Genomic DNA, 18,302 nt, shown 5'->3' on the forward strand with positions numbered 1-18,302 from the left:
CGCAGAGCTCCTTTGTCAGAGCAGATGTACATAGGGATCTAGTCTGGCTGTAAAATCTATATATCAACACCAAATATGGTGTTAGATGAATCCTCAGAAACGGCTGTTCCCCATCCAGATCCCAGCAAAGGGTAATCGAAGGAAAGGGGCTGTTTAGGAAGGAAAGAAGAAAGATGTCCCTCTCTCCCTGGAGGAACTGAGCTCCTGTGCTTTGGACAGAGAGGAGGGGAAGGAAATGGCCACACGATGGCAGCAGAAATGAAATGAAACACAAGAAATGAAACACAAAAGGCTTCTTCTGTGCACATTGATTCTGAACAGTGAGGGAACCTGACTCCCACATCATGAAAAGTCACAAAGCTGTTTCGTTCTATGGCAGGGAACACTAGCAGAGAAGAGTTCCAATGATTGTTGCCCGTTTACTTTCGATTTTTTTTACATTATAAAGAAAATTGTAACAAAATTAGTCTGAACCTGAGCTGCCCGTTATTAAAAGCTGGTTCCCCAATTCAGTTCCAACTACTCTGCTAGAAACTCCCCCCCAGGTGCCTGCTCACCCCAGGAAGAAAAAAAAGAGAAACCCCCACTCGGCACTGCCCTTAGCTCCCGGCTGCTGTCCTGGGGTGGGGACGGGAACTGATTGTTTTCTCCTGAGAAGGGAGCCTCTGGTGCTGAGCTCCTAGCACTTGCCCAGCCCAGACTGTCCTCTGCATCAGCTGCTGCTCCCCGCACGCTCTTGAGTCAGACATACGGGGCCCCCAGGGGAACAGAGGCTGGGACAGGGCAGCAGCCTGGCTTGGGCTGGGAAGATGCTGGGAGTTCTCGTTCCCTGAGAACTGGCCTGGCTCCCTTCACAACAGCAAACAAATCAATTCCACGTCCCCTCCCTGGATAAATCAGCCTGGAGCCAAGGGTAGCACGGGACGATTCCCTTTACTTCCCACCGAGGCATGAGACAACCCAGGGCAATACTAGAAGAGCTGATGGAACTGACGTGGGGAAACCAGCCTTTAATAACAGGCAGCTCAAGTTTAAGCCAATTGTTTTTACCAATTTTTACAACATTAAATAACCCTTCACTCATCGGGTCACCATTCATAAAATTGCTTCAGCCTTGTAGTCTACCAAGTGCAAAACTAAATAACTCTTCAAATCCAAGGGCATGGAGATCAGTCAGTGTTCAGAGTCATCCCACGTGAAAGAACCATGTTGTGGTTCAGACCGGCCCCATCATGTGCCCATTGACTTACTCTCCTCTCCCTTAAAAGTTTTAGTATTTTGCATCAAAACTTTCTTCCCTCAGGAGAGACCTGGGAACCAGGGCTGCCAGCCAGACAAACACCTTTAAGAGGAGGCATCCCTCTCCCTGTCAAAAAATGATCTCCCTCCTTCTGTTCAGTGACAGCCTGAATTGTTCCTTGTCCCGGAAGAGCCGGAGGATTGAAAGCAGCAACATCAAACCCTTGTGTAGCTCGCAGGAATGAACACAAACACTCCCTTGTGTCTGAAGAGATGTTTAGTTTTTACCCTTGGTAAATGACAAGGCTAAAGGGAAAGGCGGTGGCACAAGATATAGAGTGAAACACGACACAATCATCACAGGTTTCAGAGTAACAGCTGAACTTTGTGACTTTGTCCTTACCCATAAATATTTTACATTTGGGGACAATGCATACCTTCAAATCAGCGGCACTGCGATGGGTACCCGCATGGCACCACAGTATGCCAACATTTTTATGGCTGATTTAGAACAACGCTTCCTCAGCTCTCGTCCCCTAACGCCCCTACTCTACTTGCACTATATTGATGACATCTTCATCATCTGGACCCGTGGAAAAGAAGCCCTTGAGGAATTCCACCATGATTTCAACAATTTCCATCCCACCATCAACCTCAGCCTGGTCCAGTCCACAAAAGAGATCCACTTCCTGGACACTACAGTGCTAATAAACGATGGTCATATAAACACCACCCTATACCGGAAACCTACTGACTGCTATTCCTACCTACATGCCTCCAGCTTTCACCCTGACCACACCACACGATCCATCGTCTACAGCCAAGCTCTGCGATACAACCGCATTTGCTCCAACCCCTCAGACAGAGACAAACACCTACAAGATCTCTATCAAGCATTCTTACAACTACAATACCCACCTGCGGAAGTGAAGAAACAGTTTGATAGAGCCAGAAGAGTTTCCGGAAGTCACCTACTACAGGACAGGCCTAACAAAGAAAATAACAGAACGCCACTAGCCGTCACCTTCAGCCCCCAACTAAAACGCCTCCAACGCATTATTAAGGATCTACAACCTATCCTGAAGGATGACCCAACACTCTCACAAATCTTGGGAGACAGGCCAGTCCTTGCCTACAGACAGCCCCCCAACCTGAAGCAAATACTCACCAGCCACCACATACCACACAACGGAACCACTAACCCAGGAACCTATCCTTGCAACAAAGCCCGTTGCCAACTGTGCCCACATATCTATTCAGGGGACACCATCACAGGGCCTAAGAACATCAGCCACACTATCAGAGACTCCTTCATCTGCACATCCACCAATGTGATAATGCCATATGCCATTAGCAATGCCCCTCTGCCATGTACATTGGTCAAAGTGGACAGTCTCTACGTAAAAGAGTAAATGGACACAAATCAGATGTCAAGAATTATAACATTCATAAACCAGTCGGAGAACACTTCAATCTCTCTGGTCACGCGATTACAGACATGAAAGTCGCTATTTTACAACAAAAAACCTTCAAATCCAGACTCCAGCGAGAAACTGCTGAATTGGAATTCATTTGCAAATTGGATACAATTAACTTAGGCTTGACTAGAGACTGGGAGTGGTTTAGTCATTATGCAAGGTAACCTATTTCCCCTTGATTTTTCCTACCCCTGCCCCCCTCCAGACGTTCTTGTTAAACCCTGGATTTGAGCTGGAAATGGCCCATCTTGATTATCATACACAATGTAATGAGAGTGATCACTTTGGATAAGCTATTACCATCAGGAGAGTGAGTTTTTGTGTGTGGGGGGGGTGGTGAGAAAACCTGGATTTGTGCTGGAAATGGCCCACCTTGATTATCATACACATTGTAAGGAGAGTGATCACTTCAGATAAGCTATTACCAGCAGGAGAGTGAGTTTTTGTGTGTGGGGGGGTGGTGAGAAAACCTGGATTTGTGCTGGAAATGGCCCAACTTGATAATCATACACATTGTAAGGAGAGTGATCACTTTAGATAAGCTATTACCAGCAGGAGAGTGGGGTGGCAGGAGGTTTTTTTTATGCTTTGTGTGTATATAAGATCTTCTAAACTTTCCACAGTATGCATCCGATGAAGTGAGCTGTAGATCACGAAAGCTTATGTTCAAATAAATTGGTTAGTCTCTAAGGTGCCACAAGTACTCCTTTTCTTTTTACAATCATCACAGTTATGCCCATAGTGATTGCAAAATTTTTTCTATACTTATTATGATCAGTGTATTATTTACTCTGGAATCTAGACCATGACTATACCTTGACCAAGAAATTTGGACCTTGATAAAATAATCGACTACCCCTGGTTAAGGCAATGGACTTGACATCCACCCGGGTGTCCCTACACAGGTACAAGTACTAACAACAACGGCTGCCTTTTAGCCATAGTTTTTAATCAGGGCAAGAAACTGATACAAACCCGTTAAATCATTTCTCAGCCCGAGTCCTTCACCCACATTCCTTAGGGCATTGGGCCGCCACGTGAATGTTTCATTTCCCTCCTCAATTTTACACAGAGACACAATTTCCTTTGCACAGATCCATGAACAGTAAAACCTCCCTGTGTCTCTTGTCTGAGCCAGGGCATTCAATTCCATTGAAACCTTGTCTCCTGCAGTGGCAATAGTCAGACAGAGGGGATGTAGCTACCTGCATCCCTGACAGTGCCCCAGAGAAATCCTGACCCCTGCTCTTGAAGCGATGTGCTGGAGATTTGAATAGGAAAGGGACTGTCTGACTTGTCGAAGTGGGGAATGAACAACAATCTATTGCAAAGTCATTAACCACAAACATACTCCGATCATGCTCCAGCCGGAAGAGAAATGGGCAGAAATTCTCGCTGTTCCGCCATGGACACACTTGTGCTGGGGAAGCTGGTCTGAGCAAGCAATTTGAAGGGACAATTCTGTGAGAACAGAATCATAGTGTAGCTAAGCAGCTGTCCATCAAGTAGTTGTGGCCGAGTGATTAAGGTGATGGATTTGAAATCCCTTGTGGGGGTCCCCCCACGCAGGTTCAAATTCTGTCAACTACAGAAACGTTAGCGTGTTGTCATCGCTGTTGTTTTTGTGTGTGAGCATCCACAGTGCGAACCGGAGCCAGCTCTGGCCTCGCTCTATCTACATGTGAGACTGCTATAGCACTTAGGTGTATTTTTATCACTTAGCTAGTTACAGGGGTATAAAAACGAAAAATCAAAATCACAGTCCACCTGTGTATGGGCCTGCTCTCACTAGGATAGTTGGAGGCCTTGTTCTTAGGCTAAGCCCTTTGGCCAAGCAACAGGGGCAGCTATAAGCTGGGAGGCGTACGGTCACATTGTCACATCCCAAACCAGACACACTGAAATAAGGTGGTATTGAGGGTCAGGAAGAAGATCCTGTCCAGACAGTGCCCATCACCACTAGATAAAGAAACGGATCTTAAGATGGTTAAAGAAAACTTAGTTTGCCAGCATCCTGTCTGGCAAGAAATCACTTATCAATGGTTGTGGTTGTGAAACCCTCATTTCTGTATGTTTTATCTTTATGCCCCCCAGTTTTCTATTGTTAATCTGTCTGGTTCGCTAATTGTTTCTGTCTGCTGTATAATTAATTTTGCTAGATGTAAGTTAATTAAGGTAGTGGGATATAATTGGTTAGAGAATTACGTTACAATATGTTAGGATTGGTTAGTTAAATTTCAGTAAAATGATTGGTTAAGGTATAGCTGAGAATATAATTATATAAACTGGGGTCAAACAGGAAGTGGAGAGGAAACTGGAATCATGCTTGCTAAGGGGGGGATGGGAAACAGGGACACAGGCAAGGCTCTGCGGCGTCAGAGCTGGGAAGGGGGATACAGGGTAAATGCTCTGTGGCATGACAGCTTGGAAGGGAACACTGGAGAACAGACTCTATTGGCTTATAGAGATAAGCCCAACTGGTGTGAAGGGCTCCGAAATATGATTGCTTGGAAACTAACCCCAATAAACATCGCATTGTCTGTGCTTTGGACTTCTAGCCTTTTGCTGCTTGCTTGACAAGAACCAGGGAAGCGGGAGGGTTGAGGGAAAGCTCTTTAACATGGACCATAGTGTGTCCATAGTGTGTCACGGCATGTTGTTGGCCAAGTGATCACAGCACCTGGAGGGGTTTTGCTACTTGTCACTAGCACAGTATTGTAAGAGGCAGCCCAGATTCAACAGCCGTGCCTGCAAGATGAGTTACAGCAACCTTTACCTTGTTTCCATGTTCATCCGATGCCTCCTTTCAACACTTGTCAGCAAAAAGACCTGTTCCTTTTGCAAGCATGGGTATGGCTAGTCAAAGGCGGGTTTCTCCGTTAACGAAAAACATTGACCAAAAGGTGACAAGAGGAGGCACGTTCAGCAAGGCAGCACTGGATGCTGGATCCTGAATTTGCTCTTTATCCAGCAGGTTTATTGGCAAGCTCTGCCACGGTGCCACTCTCTGGGACTTCTCCCGTAACTGCTCCATCTTTCATCAACAATAAAATGAAAGGTGAAAGGACAGTAATTCTCCATTTCCTGCAAGCCCTACAGGGAACCCTGTAGAAGGGTCTCTGTGCATAGACATTTCTAGTGAATTGCATGGGCATGGGACACAAGCTCTGGTGTCATAGCAATTGCAGTCAAAGCAACCTCCTTCCCAACACCAATAGCCTTTTCATCAACTCCAGGCTGGTGATTTGATTCTCTCCAATGCTTGTCTGCAAAGAAGCCTTTTCCTTAGGAAGCAATTACTTACATTGCCAAGGGAGGTCTCTTCTGTTTCCTAAGACAGAGGAAAACATGAGCAGAGGAGACAAAAGCTATACAACAAGGCACTACTGGGAGTTGAACCCAGGATCTCCTGTTTACAAGACAGGTGCTTTAACCTACTAAGCCATGGTGCCTTCCTCAACTATCTATTTGCAACTGTTCCCCTTTATGGTCCAAGACAACACCTTCCTATGCCAAAGTACAGACGTTCCCCATTTCCCATAAAACTTGCAGACCTTGAGCGGGCTGGCTCTCTGTGCATGGAAAGCCACAGCTGAGTTGACAGAGGGCTTCTAACATGCGCTTCTCCCACAAGCTGCTGTGATCCTAGAGTGGTTAGTGCTCTGGGTTTCAGTCACAGCAACTTCAACTCAACTCTGAGTCATGGTACCTTTCCATCAGCTTCAGACTTAGCATTTGCCCCTTTCCAAGACTTCGCCACAAGGAAGCTCTCTCCGTCCTGAATGAGCACTTACAAGGATTGTGCTGTGAGGTCTTTTCTTTTTATGAGAAGAGATACAAAAAGACGAGCCTAGCAGACAAGCCAGGTTCACCAAGGAAGAACTGGCAGGCCAAGCCATGATCTCCTGGTTCGTAGGAAGGTTCTTCAGCCAGCTCTTCCCAAAGATCACTATCTAGAGGCCACTTCCCACAGAGAACAATTATGGTTACAGACCCATCCTGAAATTAGAGCAGGATATTTTCAAGCTTTATCTCATCGTAAAGTAACATAATTTGAACATGGCATCACAGAGGAGAAAGCAGTCCTTCATTTCATATTTATTGCTACTGATCTCACTGACAAACTTCCTTTTCTCGGTGCTGCTTTGAGCACTTCAGGGAGTTTTTCCTCTTCTCCCTTCCAGCTGAGGTTATGGGACTGCAGCAGCTCCCCAGGTGGCCAACTTTCTTCTTTTGCTTACATTCTTCACTTCTTTGGATGAAGCTGTGTGTGCCACCACCTTACTTCATAGCTGAGACCTCAGGTACAAGCAGCTAGTTACAAAGGCTAAATTCCCGTTGCCATCAGTGGGAGGTTATCCTGGGCTGCCAGGGCTGCAGGACCTGGCCCATGATCAGTCAAGCTGCTGTAGCAGCTGCGCTCTTATGTGGTGAGTCCGGCAGCCTATTACCAAACTGCTCTGCCATCACCTGCAGGGCGGCCGCACTGGCCAAGAATCTGGCAGAAGAGAGACCCAGGAGGAAAGAAGGAAAATGTCCTCAGCAGTCACAGCAGGCAGGAGCACCAAAGGCTGAGTATCAGACACACTTTTTCACCAGGACAATAAATGTGTACAACCTCCTGATATGTTCTCAGTTTACTCCCCCTTCCAAGGAAACCCTATTCTGCTCTACTACGCTGTCACGGGATAAAAGGGGAGGTCCTCTCGTGGATCAATAATTGGTTAAAAGGTAGGAGTAAATGGTCAGTTTTCAAAATGGAGAGAGGTAAATGGTGTGTCCCCCAGGGGGTCGGTACTGGGATCAGTACTCTTCAACATATTCATAAATGATCTGGAAAAAGGGGTAAACAGTGATGTGGCAAAATTTGGGAATCATTAAGAAAGGGATAGATAGTAAGACAGAAAAGATCATATTGTCTCTATATAAATCCATGGTACGCCTACATCTTGAATACTGCATGCAGATGTGGTCGCCCCACCTCAAAGACATATTGGATTGGAAAAAGTTCAGAAAAGGGCAACAAAAATGATTTGGAGTATGGAGCATCTGCCATAGGAGGAGAGATTAATAAGACTGGGACTTTTCAGCTTGGAAAAAAGACGACTAAGGGGAGATATTCTAGAGGTCTATAAAATCATGACTGGTGTGAGTAAGTAAATAAGGCAGTGTTATTGACTCCCTCTCCTAAGACAAGAACTAGGGGCCACCAAATGCAATTAATAGGCAGCACGTTTAAAACAAACAAAAAGAAGTATTTTTCACATAGTCTACATGTGGAACTCCTTGCCAAAGGATGTTGTGAAGGCCAAGACTAAAAACAGGGTTCAAAAAATGAACCAGATATATTCATGGAGGATAGGGCTATCAATGGGTATTAGCCAAGATGGATAGGGATGGTGTTCCTACCCTCTGTTTGCCAGGAGCTGTGAATGGGCGACAAAGGATAGATCACTTGATGATTACGTGTTCTGTTCATTCCTTCTGAAGCACTTGACATTGGCCACTATGGGAAGACAGGATACTGAGCTATAGGGACCTTTGGTCTGACCCAGTATGGCCGTTCTTATGTCCTTATGGCCCTATGCTCCTTTCATATATATTCCTGGGATTCTGCCTTACAATGTGTCCCTGAGATCTCACTCAAAATGCCCCAGACAAGCAAACACTCTGGGATCCTGAAGCCTCTGCCACCCATGTTGTACCTTGTCGCTCATCACTAACCCTTGATGCTGCTCCTTTCTATAGACTGTGAAAAGGGGGGAGGCAGTGCAGGAGCCTTCTGGGGATGCAGATCCAACACTTTGGGAGAGACAGATTGTTTGAGGCATCAGATTGCTGTAAGCCAGGGGAGGCCAACCTGTGGCTCCAGAGCCACGTGCGGCTCTTCAGCAGTTAATATGCGGCTCCTACTATAGGTGCTGACTCCGGGGTGGAGCTACAGATGTCAACTTTCCAATGTGCCGGGGGTGCTCACTGCTCAACCTCTGGCTCTTCCACAGGCCCTGCCTCCACTCCAACCCTTCCAGCCCACTCCCCTGAGCCTGCCGTGCCCTCGCTCCTCTCCCCTCCGCCCAGAGCCTCCTGCATGCCACGAAACAGCTGATCAGGTGGTGCGGGGAGGGAGGAGACACTGATCGAAGGGGCAGTCGGGGGGTGGGAGGCAGTGAGAGCTGGGGGGTGGAGTTGATGCAGGGCTGCTGACATATTACTGTGGCTCTTTGGCAATGTACACTGCTAAATTCTGACTCCTTTTCAGGCTCAGATTGGCCACCCCTGCTCTAAACCATGCAGCCTCCCCCTGAAACAGGGGCCTATTCCAGCCCTGAGTCTGGGCTACTGGGATCCCTCCCACAGGGCAGGGTGCCCACAGATTACAGCCTGAAAATAGGTATGTGAAACTAACTCCTGTTCTCCCTGACAGGCTTCCCCTAGATCAAAAGGCACCCCAGGCAAGAAGCGTCTGCGGTGCCCCTCCTGACGTGTTAAACTTCTGAATATTTTATTTTTATTGCATTTGCAACTCATTTCATTATTTTGATGCAGAATTTGTATGCATGATTTTCTCTGTCATATAAGGTGATACATTTGCAGGCTAGGATCTGTACATCTGTTTTTATTCATGCCAGAAATAATCAAAACCTCAACAGGTAATGATCATTGGCTCCATGTCTAGTTGGCAGCCGGTGTCAAGTGGAGTGCCCCAGGGGTCGGTCCTGGCGCCGGTTTTGTTCAATATCTTAATAAATGATCTGGAGGATGGTGTGGATTGCACTCTCAGCAAATTTGTGGATGATACTAAACGTGGAGGAGCAGTAGATACACTGGAGGGCAAGGGATAGGATACAGAGGGCTCTAGACAAATTGGAGGATTGGACCAAAAGAAATCTGATGAGGTTCAACAAGGATAAGTGCAGGGTCCTGCACTTAGGACGGAAGAACCCAATGCACAGCTACAGACTAGGGACCGAATGGCTAGGTAGCAGTTCTGCGGAAAAGGACCTAGGAGTGACAGCGGATGAGAAGCTGGATATGAGTCAGCAGTGTGATCTTGTTGCCAAGAAGGCCAATGGCATTTTGGGATGTATAAGTAGGGGCATAGCGAGCAGATCGAGGGACGTGATCATCCCCCTCTATTTGACATTGGTGAGGCCTCATCTGGAGTACTGTGTCCAGTTTTGGGCCCCACACTACAAGAAGGATGTGGATAAATTGGAGAGAGTCCAGTGAGGGGCAACCAAAATGATTAGGGGTCTGGAACACATGACTTATGAGGAGAGGCTGAGGGCACTGAGATTGTTTAGTCTGTAGAAGAGAAGAATGAGAGGGGAATTGATAGCTGCTTTCAATTACCTGAGAGGTGGTTCCAGAGAGGATGGTTCTAGGCTATTCTCAGTGATAGCAGATGACAGGACAAGGAGTAATGGTCTCAAGTTGCAGTGGGGGAGGTTTAGGTTGGATATTAGGAAAAACTTTTTCACTAGGAGGGTGGTGAAACACTGGAATGCGTTGCCTAGGGAGGTGGTGGAATCTCCTTCCTTAGAGGTTTTTAAGGTCAGGCTTGACAAAGCTCTGGCTGGGATGATTAAATTGGGGATTGGTCCTGCTTTTGAGCAGGGGGTTGGACTAGATGACCTCCTGAGGTCCCTTCCAACCCTGATATTCTATGATTCTATGATTAAATACAAAAGTTTATTTCCTTTAAGCATATAGAATTTTTTTTTTAATTTTAACAGTAACTGAAATGTACTAAGATCTAGAAATTGAACGGTCACCAACACAGGGTGGACCAGTCTTAACTAGTGTTACAGTGAGAAACAGCGTTAGACTGTTAACCCGAGTCCTTTAGTTCAAAGGTCATTTTCTCGACTTTGTCCTCATGAATTGAAGCGCAGCATTAGAGAGATCCAAAGACTGGCCAATGGCATTTTCAAGTGATAAAATAGCAAGTGATGTCGGTCTCTCATTGGCCATCATAGACTGAACATATGTTTTAATGAGCCTGAGCTTCAAGGCGAGGGTAGCTCTGTCCACCTCCTTCCCCTGTGCTGCTGGGCACCAAGTCCCTGGCGGCCAGTAGGTAAAGCCGGGAATACAGGGTGGGGTGCCAAGTGGCAGCAGGACTCTTGCCAGCAGGGTTCAGCTGCCCAACTTCCTCCCCGTGCCGCTAGGCCCCAGTCGCCTTCAGCCACCAGGTAACCCAGGAACTAAGACAGGAATGGGGTGAGGAAGCAAGTCAAGCTGAGCAAGGCAGCTTCCTGTATACACACAATAGAAATCAACGGCCTCTGGAACAACTCTGACATCATAATAAAAAAGGCTAACAAAGGATGTGCTGTCGTCATCAAGACTAAGTTGGAATATGAACAAGAGGCTGCTAGGCAGCTCTCTAACTCCACATTCTACAAGCCATTATCCTCTGATCCCACTGAGGATTACCAGAAGAAACGACACCATCTGCTCAAGAAACTCCAGGCTTATTCACCCTGTATACTGGCACAGCAGCGAACGCCAGAAAGGAGCAGCGGTTCTCACTGGAACATGTCCACCCACTGCTCACAGGCAATTCCCAGGCCCACCACAGCACACGATCTTGATGAGAAGGGATCCCACTCGGCCTAACCATTGCTTCTTTTCCTTCCACCCGGAACCCCGCTTCTTCTCCTGGACTGCAAGTAGCCATCCCTGGGAAACCAGGAGGCAGGCACAGGATTCGACCTCCCAGCAGCCAACCGCACCACCCCTGGCTTTGGCAGAACCAACGGTGACGCTCTGCTAACCCCACTGAGGCACTTAGCTTCTGCCCTGCCTTCCTCAGCATGACTTTCCTCTTTTGCCCTATTCCTGCCTCACTCCCTCCTTTGGCAAGTCACGCAAAGGAGGGCAGCCGGAAGAGCCGGCCTCCATAGGCCAACGTCCAAGGGCAGAGGAGGCCAAGCCACAAGGCTCCAAAAGGTGACTGGCCTAGACCCTCTAGATTTCTCAGCTCACTTCACCACCCTCTGTCCTGCGGGGGTCAGGGTTACCCCAGGGACAGGCCAGTGGTAGAAGTAGGAGCGCCTTGCTGGAGAGCTAGAAAAAGTAAACCATCATGTTTCTGCCTGGTTTCAAACCAGGGGCCTTTTGCGTGTGAGGCAAACGTGATAACCACTACACTACAGAAACTCTGTCACAGAGCTCTGCCCCTCCCTTCACATTCCATCCACTTGGCTGGCTCTCACCCGGGCACACACTAATGGGCAGACCTGGAGAAAGTGGCGGCAGCCCTTCGGTGGGTCAGCTGGGAGAGCAAAGGACTGGAGCCGGCGCTCAGGAAGTCGTCTTTATGTCTCCCTTGTGACTCCAGCTTGAAGGAGAGCTTCTTTTTCTTCCCGTTGCCGAGAAAGAGCAAGAGAAGAAAGAAAGCTCAGCTGGGCCACCTGGGTGCACAAGCCCACGCTGCTTTTTCCTGCTGCAGAACCCGAAATGAGGGACTCACGGCGGATAAAGGCACCGCTGCACTTCCACAAAACAGCCCACCCCTGCACACAAAGGGACAAAACAACATGCCGAAGCCTGGGATTGAAGCAGGGACCTTTAAATCTTCAGTCTAATGCGCTCCTGGCTGAGCTACTTTGACAGTTACTAGGTTTCTGTTTGGCCTCCTGTTTCTCTGTCTGGGATGTTTTTGTCAGCCATGGCACACAAAAAGGACCTCACTGTGAGTGGCCCACGAAGGCAAGGTGAATTTTTGCCTGCCTTGCTCAGCTTCACTTGCTTCCTCACCCCATTCCTGCCTTCGTTCCTGGGTTACCTGGTGGCTGAAGGCGACTGGGGCTAGTGGCACGGGGAGGAAGTTGGGCAGCTGAACCCTGGTGGCAAGAGTCCTGCTGCCACTTGGCACCCCACCCTGTATTCCCGGCTTTACCTACTGACCGCCAGGGACTTGGTGCCCAGCAGCACAGGGGAAGGAGGTGGACAGAGCTACCCTCGCCTTGAAGCTCAGGCTCATTAAAACATATGTTCAGTCTATGATGGCCAATGAGAGACCGACATCACTTACTATTTTATCACTTGAAAATGCCATTGGCCAGTCTTTGGATCTCTCTAATGCTGCGCTTCAGTTCATGAGGACAAAGTCGAGAAAGTGACCTTTGAACTAAAGGACTTGGGTTAACAGTCTAACGCTGTTTCTCAATGTAACACTAGTTAAGACTGGTCCACCCTGTGTTGGTGGCCATTCAATTTCTAGATGTTAGTACATTTCAGTTACTGTTAAAATTAGAAAAATTCTATATGCTTAAAGGAAATAAACTTTTGTATTTGATTATTTCTGGCATAAATAAAAACAGATGTACAGATTCTAGCCTGCAAATGTATCATCTTATATGACAGAGAAAATCATGCATACAAATTCTGCATCAAAATCATGAAATGAGTTACAAATGCAATAAAAATACAATCTTCAGAAGTTTAACACGTGAGGAGGGGCACCGCAGACGCTTCTTGCCTGGGGTGCCTTTTGATCTAGGGGAAGCCTGTCAGGGAGAACAGGAGTTAGTTTCACATACCTATTTTCAGGCTGTAATCTGTGGGCACCCTGCCCTGTGGGAGGGATCCCAGTAGCCCAGACTCAGGGCTGGAACAGGCCCTTGTTTTAGGGGGAGGCTGCATGCTTTAGAGCAGGGGTGGCCAACCTGAGCCTGAGAAAGAGTCAGAATTTAGCAGTGTACATTGCCAAAGAGCCACAGTAATATGTCAGCAGCCCTGCATGAACTCGGCCCCCTCAGCTCTCACCGCCTCCCACCCACCGACTGCCCCTTCGATCAGTGTCTCCTCCCTCCCCGCACCGCCCGATCAGCTGTTTTGTGGCATGCAGGAGGCTCTGGGCGGAGGGGAGAGGAGCGAGGGCACGGCAGGCTCAGGGGAGTGGGCTGGAAGGGTTGGAGTGGAGGCAGGGCCTGTGGAAGAGCCAGAGGTTGAGCAGTGAGCACCCCCGGCACATTGGAAAGTTGACATCTGTAGCTCCACCCCGGAGTCAGCACCTATAGAAGGAGCCGCATATTAACTTCTGAAGAGTCACACGTGGCTCTGGAGCCACAGGTTGCCCGCCCCTGGCTTACAGCAATCTGATGCCTCAAACAATCTGTCTCTCCCAAAGTGTTGGATCTGCATCCCCAGAAGGCTCCTGCACTGCCTCCCCCCTCTTCACAGTCTATAGAAAGGAGCAGCATCAAGGGTTAGTGATGAGCGACAAGGTACAACATGGGTGGCAGAGGCTTCAGGATCCTAGAGTGTTTGCCTGTCTGGGGCATTTTGAGTGAGATCTCAGGGACACATTGTAAGGCAGAATCCCAGGAATATATATGAAAGGAGCATAGGGCCATGAGGACGTAAGAACGGCCATACTGGGTCAGACCAAAGGTCCCTATAGCTCATAGTGGCCAATGTCAAGTGCTTCAGAAAGAATGAACAGAATATGTAATCATCAAGTGATCTATCCCTTGTCGCCCATTCACAGCTCCTGGCAAACAGAGGGTAGGAACACCATCCCTATCCATCTTGGCTAATTCCCATTGATAGCCCTATCCTCCATGAATATATCTGGTTCATTTTTTGAACGCTGTTATAGTCTTGGCCTTCACAATATCCTTTGGCAAGGAGTTCCACATGTAGACTGTGGGTTGTGTGAAAAATACTTCTTTTTGTTTGTTTTAAACGTGCTGCCTATTAATTTCATTTGGTGGCCCCTAGTTCTTGTCTTAGGAGAGGGAGTCAATAACACTGCCTTATTTACTTACTCACACCAATCATGATTTTATAGACCTCTAGAATATCCCCCCTTAGTCGTCTTTTTTCCAAGCTGAAAAGTCCCAGTCTTATTAATCTCTCCTCCTATGGCAGATGCTCCATACTCCAAATCATTTTTGTTGCCCTTTTCTGAACTTTTTCCAATCCAATATGTCTTTGAGGTGGGGCGACCACATCTGCATGCAGTATTCAAGATGTAGGTGTACCATGGATTTATATAGAGGCAATATGATCTTTTCTGTCTTACTATCTATCCCTTTCTTAATGATTCCCAAGATTCTCTTTGCTTTTTTGACGGCCGCTGCACATTGAGTGGATGTTTTCAGAGAACTATCCACCATGACTCCAAGATCCCTCTCTTGTTTGGCAACAGCTATTTTAGACCTCATCATTTTATATGTATAGTTGGGATTCGACATTGGTGAGGCCTCATCTGGAGTACTGTGTCCAGTTTTGGGCCCCGCACTTCAAGAAGGATGTGGATAAATTGGAGAGAGTCCAGCGAAGGGCAACAAAAATGATTAGGGGACTGGAACACATGACTTATGAGGAGAGGCTGAGGGAGCTGGGATTGTTTAGCCTGCAGAAGAGAAGAATGAGGGGGGATTTGATAGCTGCTTTCAACTACCTGAAAGGGGGTTCCAAAGAGGATGGCTCTAGACTGTTCTCAATGGTAGCAGATGACAGAATGAGGAGTAATGGTCTCAAGTTGCAGTGGGGGAGGTTTAGATTGGATATTAGGAAAAACTTTTTCACTAAGAGGGTGGTGAAACACTGGAATGCGTTACCTAGGGAGGTGGTAGAATCTCCTTCCTTAGAGGTTTTTAAGGTCAGGCTTGACAAAGCCCTGGCTGGGATGATTTAACTGGGAATTGGTCCTGCTTTGAGCAGGGGGTTGGACTAGATGACCTTCTGGGGTCCCTTCCAACCTTGATATTCTATGATTCTATGATTCTTTGATTATGGTTTCCAATGTGCATGACTTTGCCTTTATCAACATTGAGTTTCCTCTGCCATTTTGTTGCCCTTTCACCCAGTTTTGTGAGGTTTTTCTGTAACTCTTTGCAGTCTGCTTTGGACTTAACTCTCCTGAGTAATTTTGGATCATCTGCAAATTTTGCCACCTCACTGTTTACCCCCTTTTTCCAGATGATTTATGAATATGTTGAAGAGTACTGATCCCAGTACCGACCCCCTGGGGGACACCACTCTTTACCTCTCTCCATTTTGAAAACTGACCATTTATTCCTACCTTTTAACCAGTTATTGATCCACGAGAGGACCTCCCCTTTTATCCCATGACAGCATAATAGAGCAGAATAGGGTTTCCTTGGAACGGGGAGTAAACTGAAAACATATCAGGAGGTTGTACACATTTATTCTCCTGGTGAAAAAGTGTGTCTGATACTCCGCCTTTGCTGCTCCTGCCGGCTGTGACTGCTGAGGACATTTTCCCTCTCTCCTCCTGGGTCTCTCTTCTGCCAGATTCTTGGCCAGTGCGGCCGCCCTGCAGGTGATGGCAGAGCAGTTTGGTAATAGGCTGCCGGACTCACCACATAAGAGCGCAGCTGCTACAGCAGCTTGACTGATCATGGGCCAGGTCCTGCAGCCCTGGCAGCCCAGGATAACCTCCCACTGATGGCAACGGGAATTTAGCCTTTGTAACTAGCTGCTTGTACCTGAGGTCTCAGCTATGAAGTAAGGTGGTGGCACACACAGCTTCATCCAAAGAAGTGAAGGATGTAAGCGAAAGAACACAGTTGGCAATGTGCATGGTAATCAAGGTGGGCCATGTCCAGCACAAATCCAGGCTTCCTCACCCTCCACCCCTTTTTTCCCAGGGACATACAGCAGGAGAGTGAGTTTGTGTGTGTGTGTGTGTCCCCGGGAAAAAAGGGGTGGGGGGTGAGAGAGCCTGGATTTGTGCTGGACATTGTAGGGAGAGTGGTCACTTTGGATGAGCTATTACCAGCAGGAGAGTGAGTTTGTGTGTGCATGGGGGTGGGGGGATGAGAAAACCTGGATTTGTGCTGCAAATGGTCCACCTTGATTATCATGCACATTGTAGGGAGAGTGGTCACTTTGGATGAGCTATTACCAGCAGGATAGTGAGTTTGTGTGTGTGGTTTTTGGGAGGGGGGTGAGGGGGTGAGAGAACCTGGATTTGTGCAGGAAATGGCCCAACTTGATTATCATGCACATTGTGTAGAGAGTTGTCACTTTGGATGGTCTATCACCAGCAGGAGAGTGAATTTGTGTGTGGGGGGGTGGAGGGTGAGAAAACCTGGATTTGTGCTGGAAATGGCCCACCTGATGATCACTTTAGATAAGCTATTACCAGCAGGACAGTGGGGTGGGAGGAGGTTTTGTTTCATATTCTCTGTGTATATATAAAGTCTGCTGCAGTTTCCACGATATGCATCTGATGAAGTGAGCTGTAGCTCATGAAAGCTTATGCTCTAATAAATTGGTTAGTCTCTAAGGTGCCACAAGTACTCCTTTTCTTTTTGCGAATACAGACTAACACGGCTGTTACTCTGAAACCTGTCATATAAAGAAAAAAGTACACTTAAGGTAGTAAGATCAAGCACCCAACATGGGGCTCAAACCCATGACCCTGAGACTAAGAGTCTCATGTTCTACCAACTGAGCTAGCCAGGCTGTCTGTAGCACTTCTTCAAAGGCACAGTCAGAGTGTGAGTTGAGATTCCTTTTCTGACATTTGCCTTCTCTCTTCATTCCTTCACTCTCCAGCTAGCAAGCAGGGGCTATTACAAGGCTGGTTAGATGCTGGTTTCTACATCAGAGAGCTGGGGTTGATTTACCAGCTGGTCAGAGAAACAAGTACGGGAGGGGGGAATTTAGTGTTCTCCCACCATGGGGAGATGTTCTTTGACTCACATAGTGGGGGAGAGTCAGAAAAAGCTTCTCAGCTCCCAGAGAGGGGGTAGACAAGTAGGGTCCCCCCCAAGCCATGCACACATTTTTGCAGGACATCAGACCTCCTGCGGAGAAGCTTCTCATAGACTGTGGCCCCAGGAGTGTCAGAGAAGGGAATCACAGTTTGCCTTACGAGGTAGGTAGGTCCTTAGACCCCTCCAGCATCTGATGAAACCATTTGTGGGAAAGAGTCTGGGGTAGCCGAGCAGGACAAGGAGAGGACAGAAGGGCTTGCAGCTGGTGTGCAATCCCCACGCTCCCAGTGGCCCAAAAGAAGGAGGGTTCAGCACTTTGTCAGCTTCCTGAGAGCGCGCACTGACAAAATGAGAGCTACACTAGGGGGCAGCTAAAGCCATGAGACCTGTGAAAATGAATCAGCCTCCCATCAGGTGGCATCAACTCCCCTCTCTGGGTTTCTATCCCAGAAATACTGTCAGCTCAATGATTTTTTCCCCTGACAGAGCCTCCAGATTATAAGCAGCAGAAGAAGAAGCGGAGAGGACTGCACTGGGGTAAAGGCAAGCAGAGGAAAATTGCTCCTCTTGTGATTTCTTTGTTTTGCTCCTGTGATGCTGATGGAGGCATAATTTGAGATTGTGACACCATGTCATCCATTTTTTGGGCTCGGTTTGTGACACTGAGCACAGGGGATCCTTCACTCTCTCTTCTTGTCCCTTCAGGGCAATGGAGACTGGAGCAGCGTCTGAGATGGTGAAGTAGGAGCCTGAGAAAGCCAAAGCTAGTTGTCAGAAAGAAATGGTGCTACCTGGTCCTTTAAGTGGTGGGCTCTGGTGTTTTAACAGCTGAGTCGTGGGTTCCATTCCCACAGGGCAATGAAAGTTTTTAAACAAAAAT

At 47.6% G+C, this 18,302-nt stretch overlaps 3 non-coding genes across 3 annotated transcripts; all 3 read right to left on the minus strand.

The window, feature by feature from the left end:
* Positions 1-6,095: 6,095 nt before the first annotated feature.
* On the minus strand, positions 6,096-6,169 carry TRNAT-UGU (transfer RNA threonine (anticodon UGU)). Its single transcript has one exon. It is a non-coding gene; the product is annotated as a tRNA-Thr (tRNA).
* Positions 6,170-11,809: 5,640 nt separating this feature from the next.
* Positions 11,810-11,882, minus strand: TRNAV-CAC (transfer RNA valine (anticodon CAC)). Its single transcript has one exon. It is a non-coding gene; the product is annotated as a tRNA-Val (tRNA).
* A 5,213-nt stretch (positions 11,883-17,095) lies between these two features.
* Positions 17,096-17,168, minus strand: TRNAK-CUU (transfer RNA lysine (anticodon CUU)). The gene has a single exon. It is a non-coding gene; the product is annotated as a tRNA-Lys (tRNA).
* Positions 17,169-18,302: the final 1,134 nt, after the last annotated feature.

This window comes from Lepidochelys kempii, chromosome 28 (assembly GCF_965140265.1).
Source record: "Lepidochelys kempii isolate rLepKem1 chromosome 28, rLepKem1.hap2, whole genome shotgun sequence".
Taxonomy (NCBI): domain Eukaryota; kingdom Metazoa; phylum Chordata; order Testudines; family Cheloniidae; genus Lepidochelys; species Lepidochelys kempii.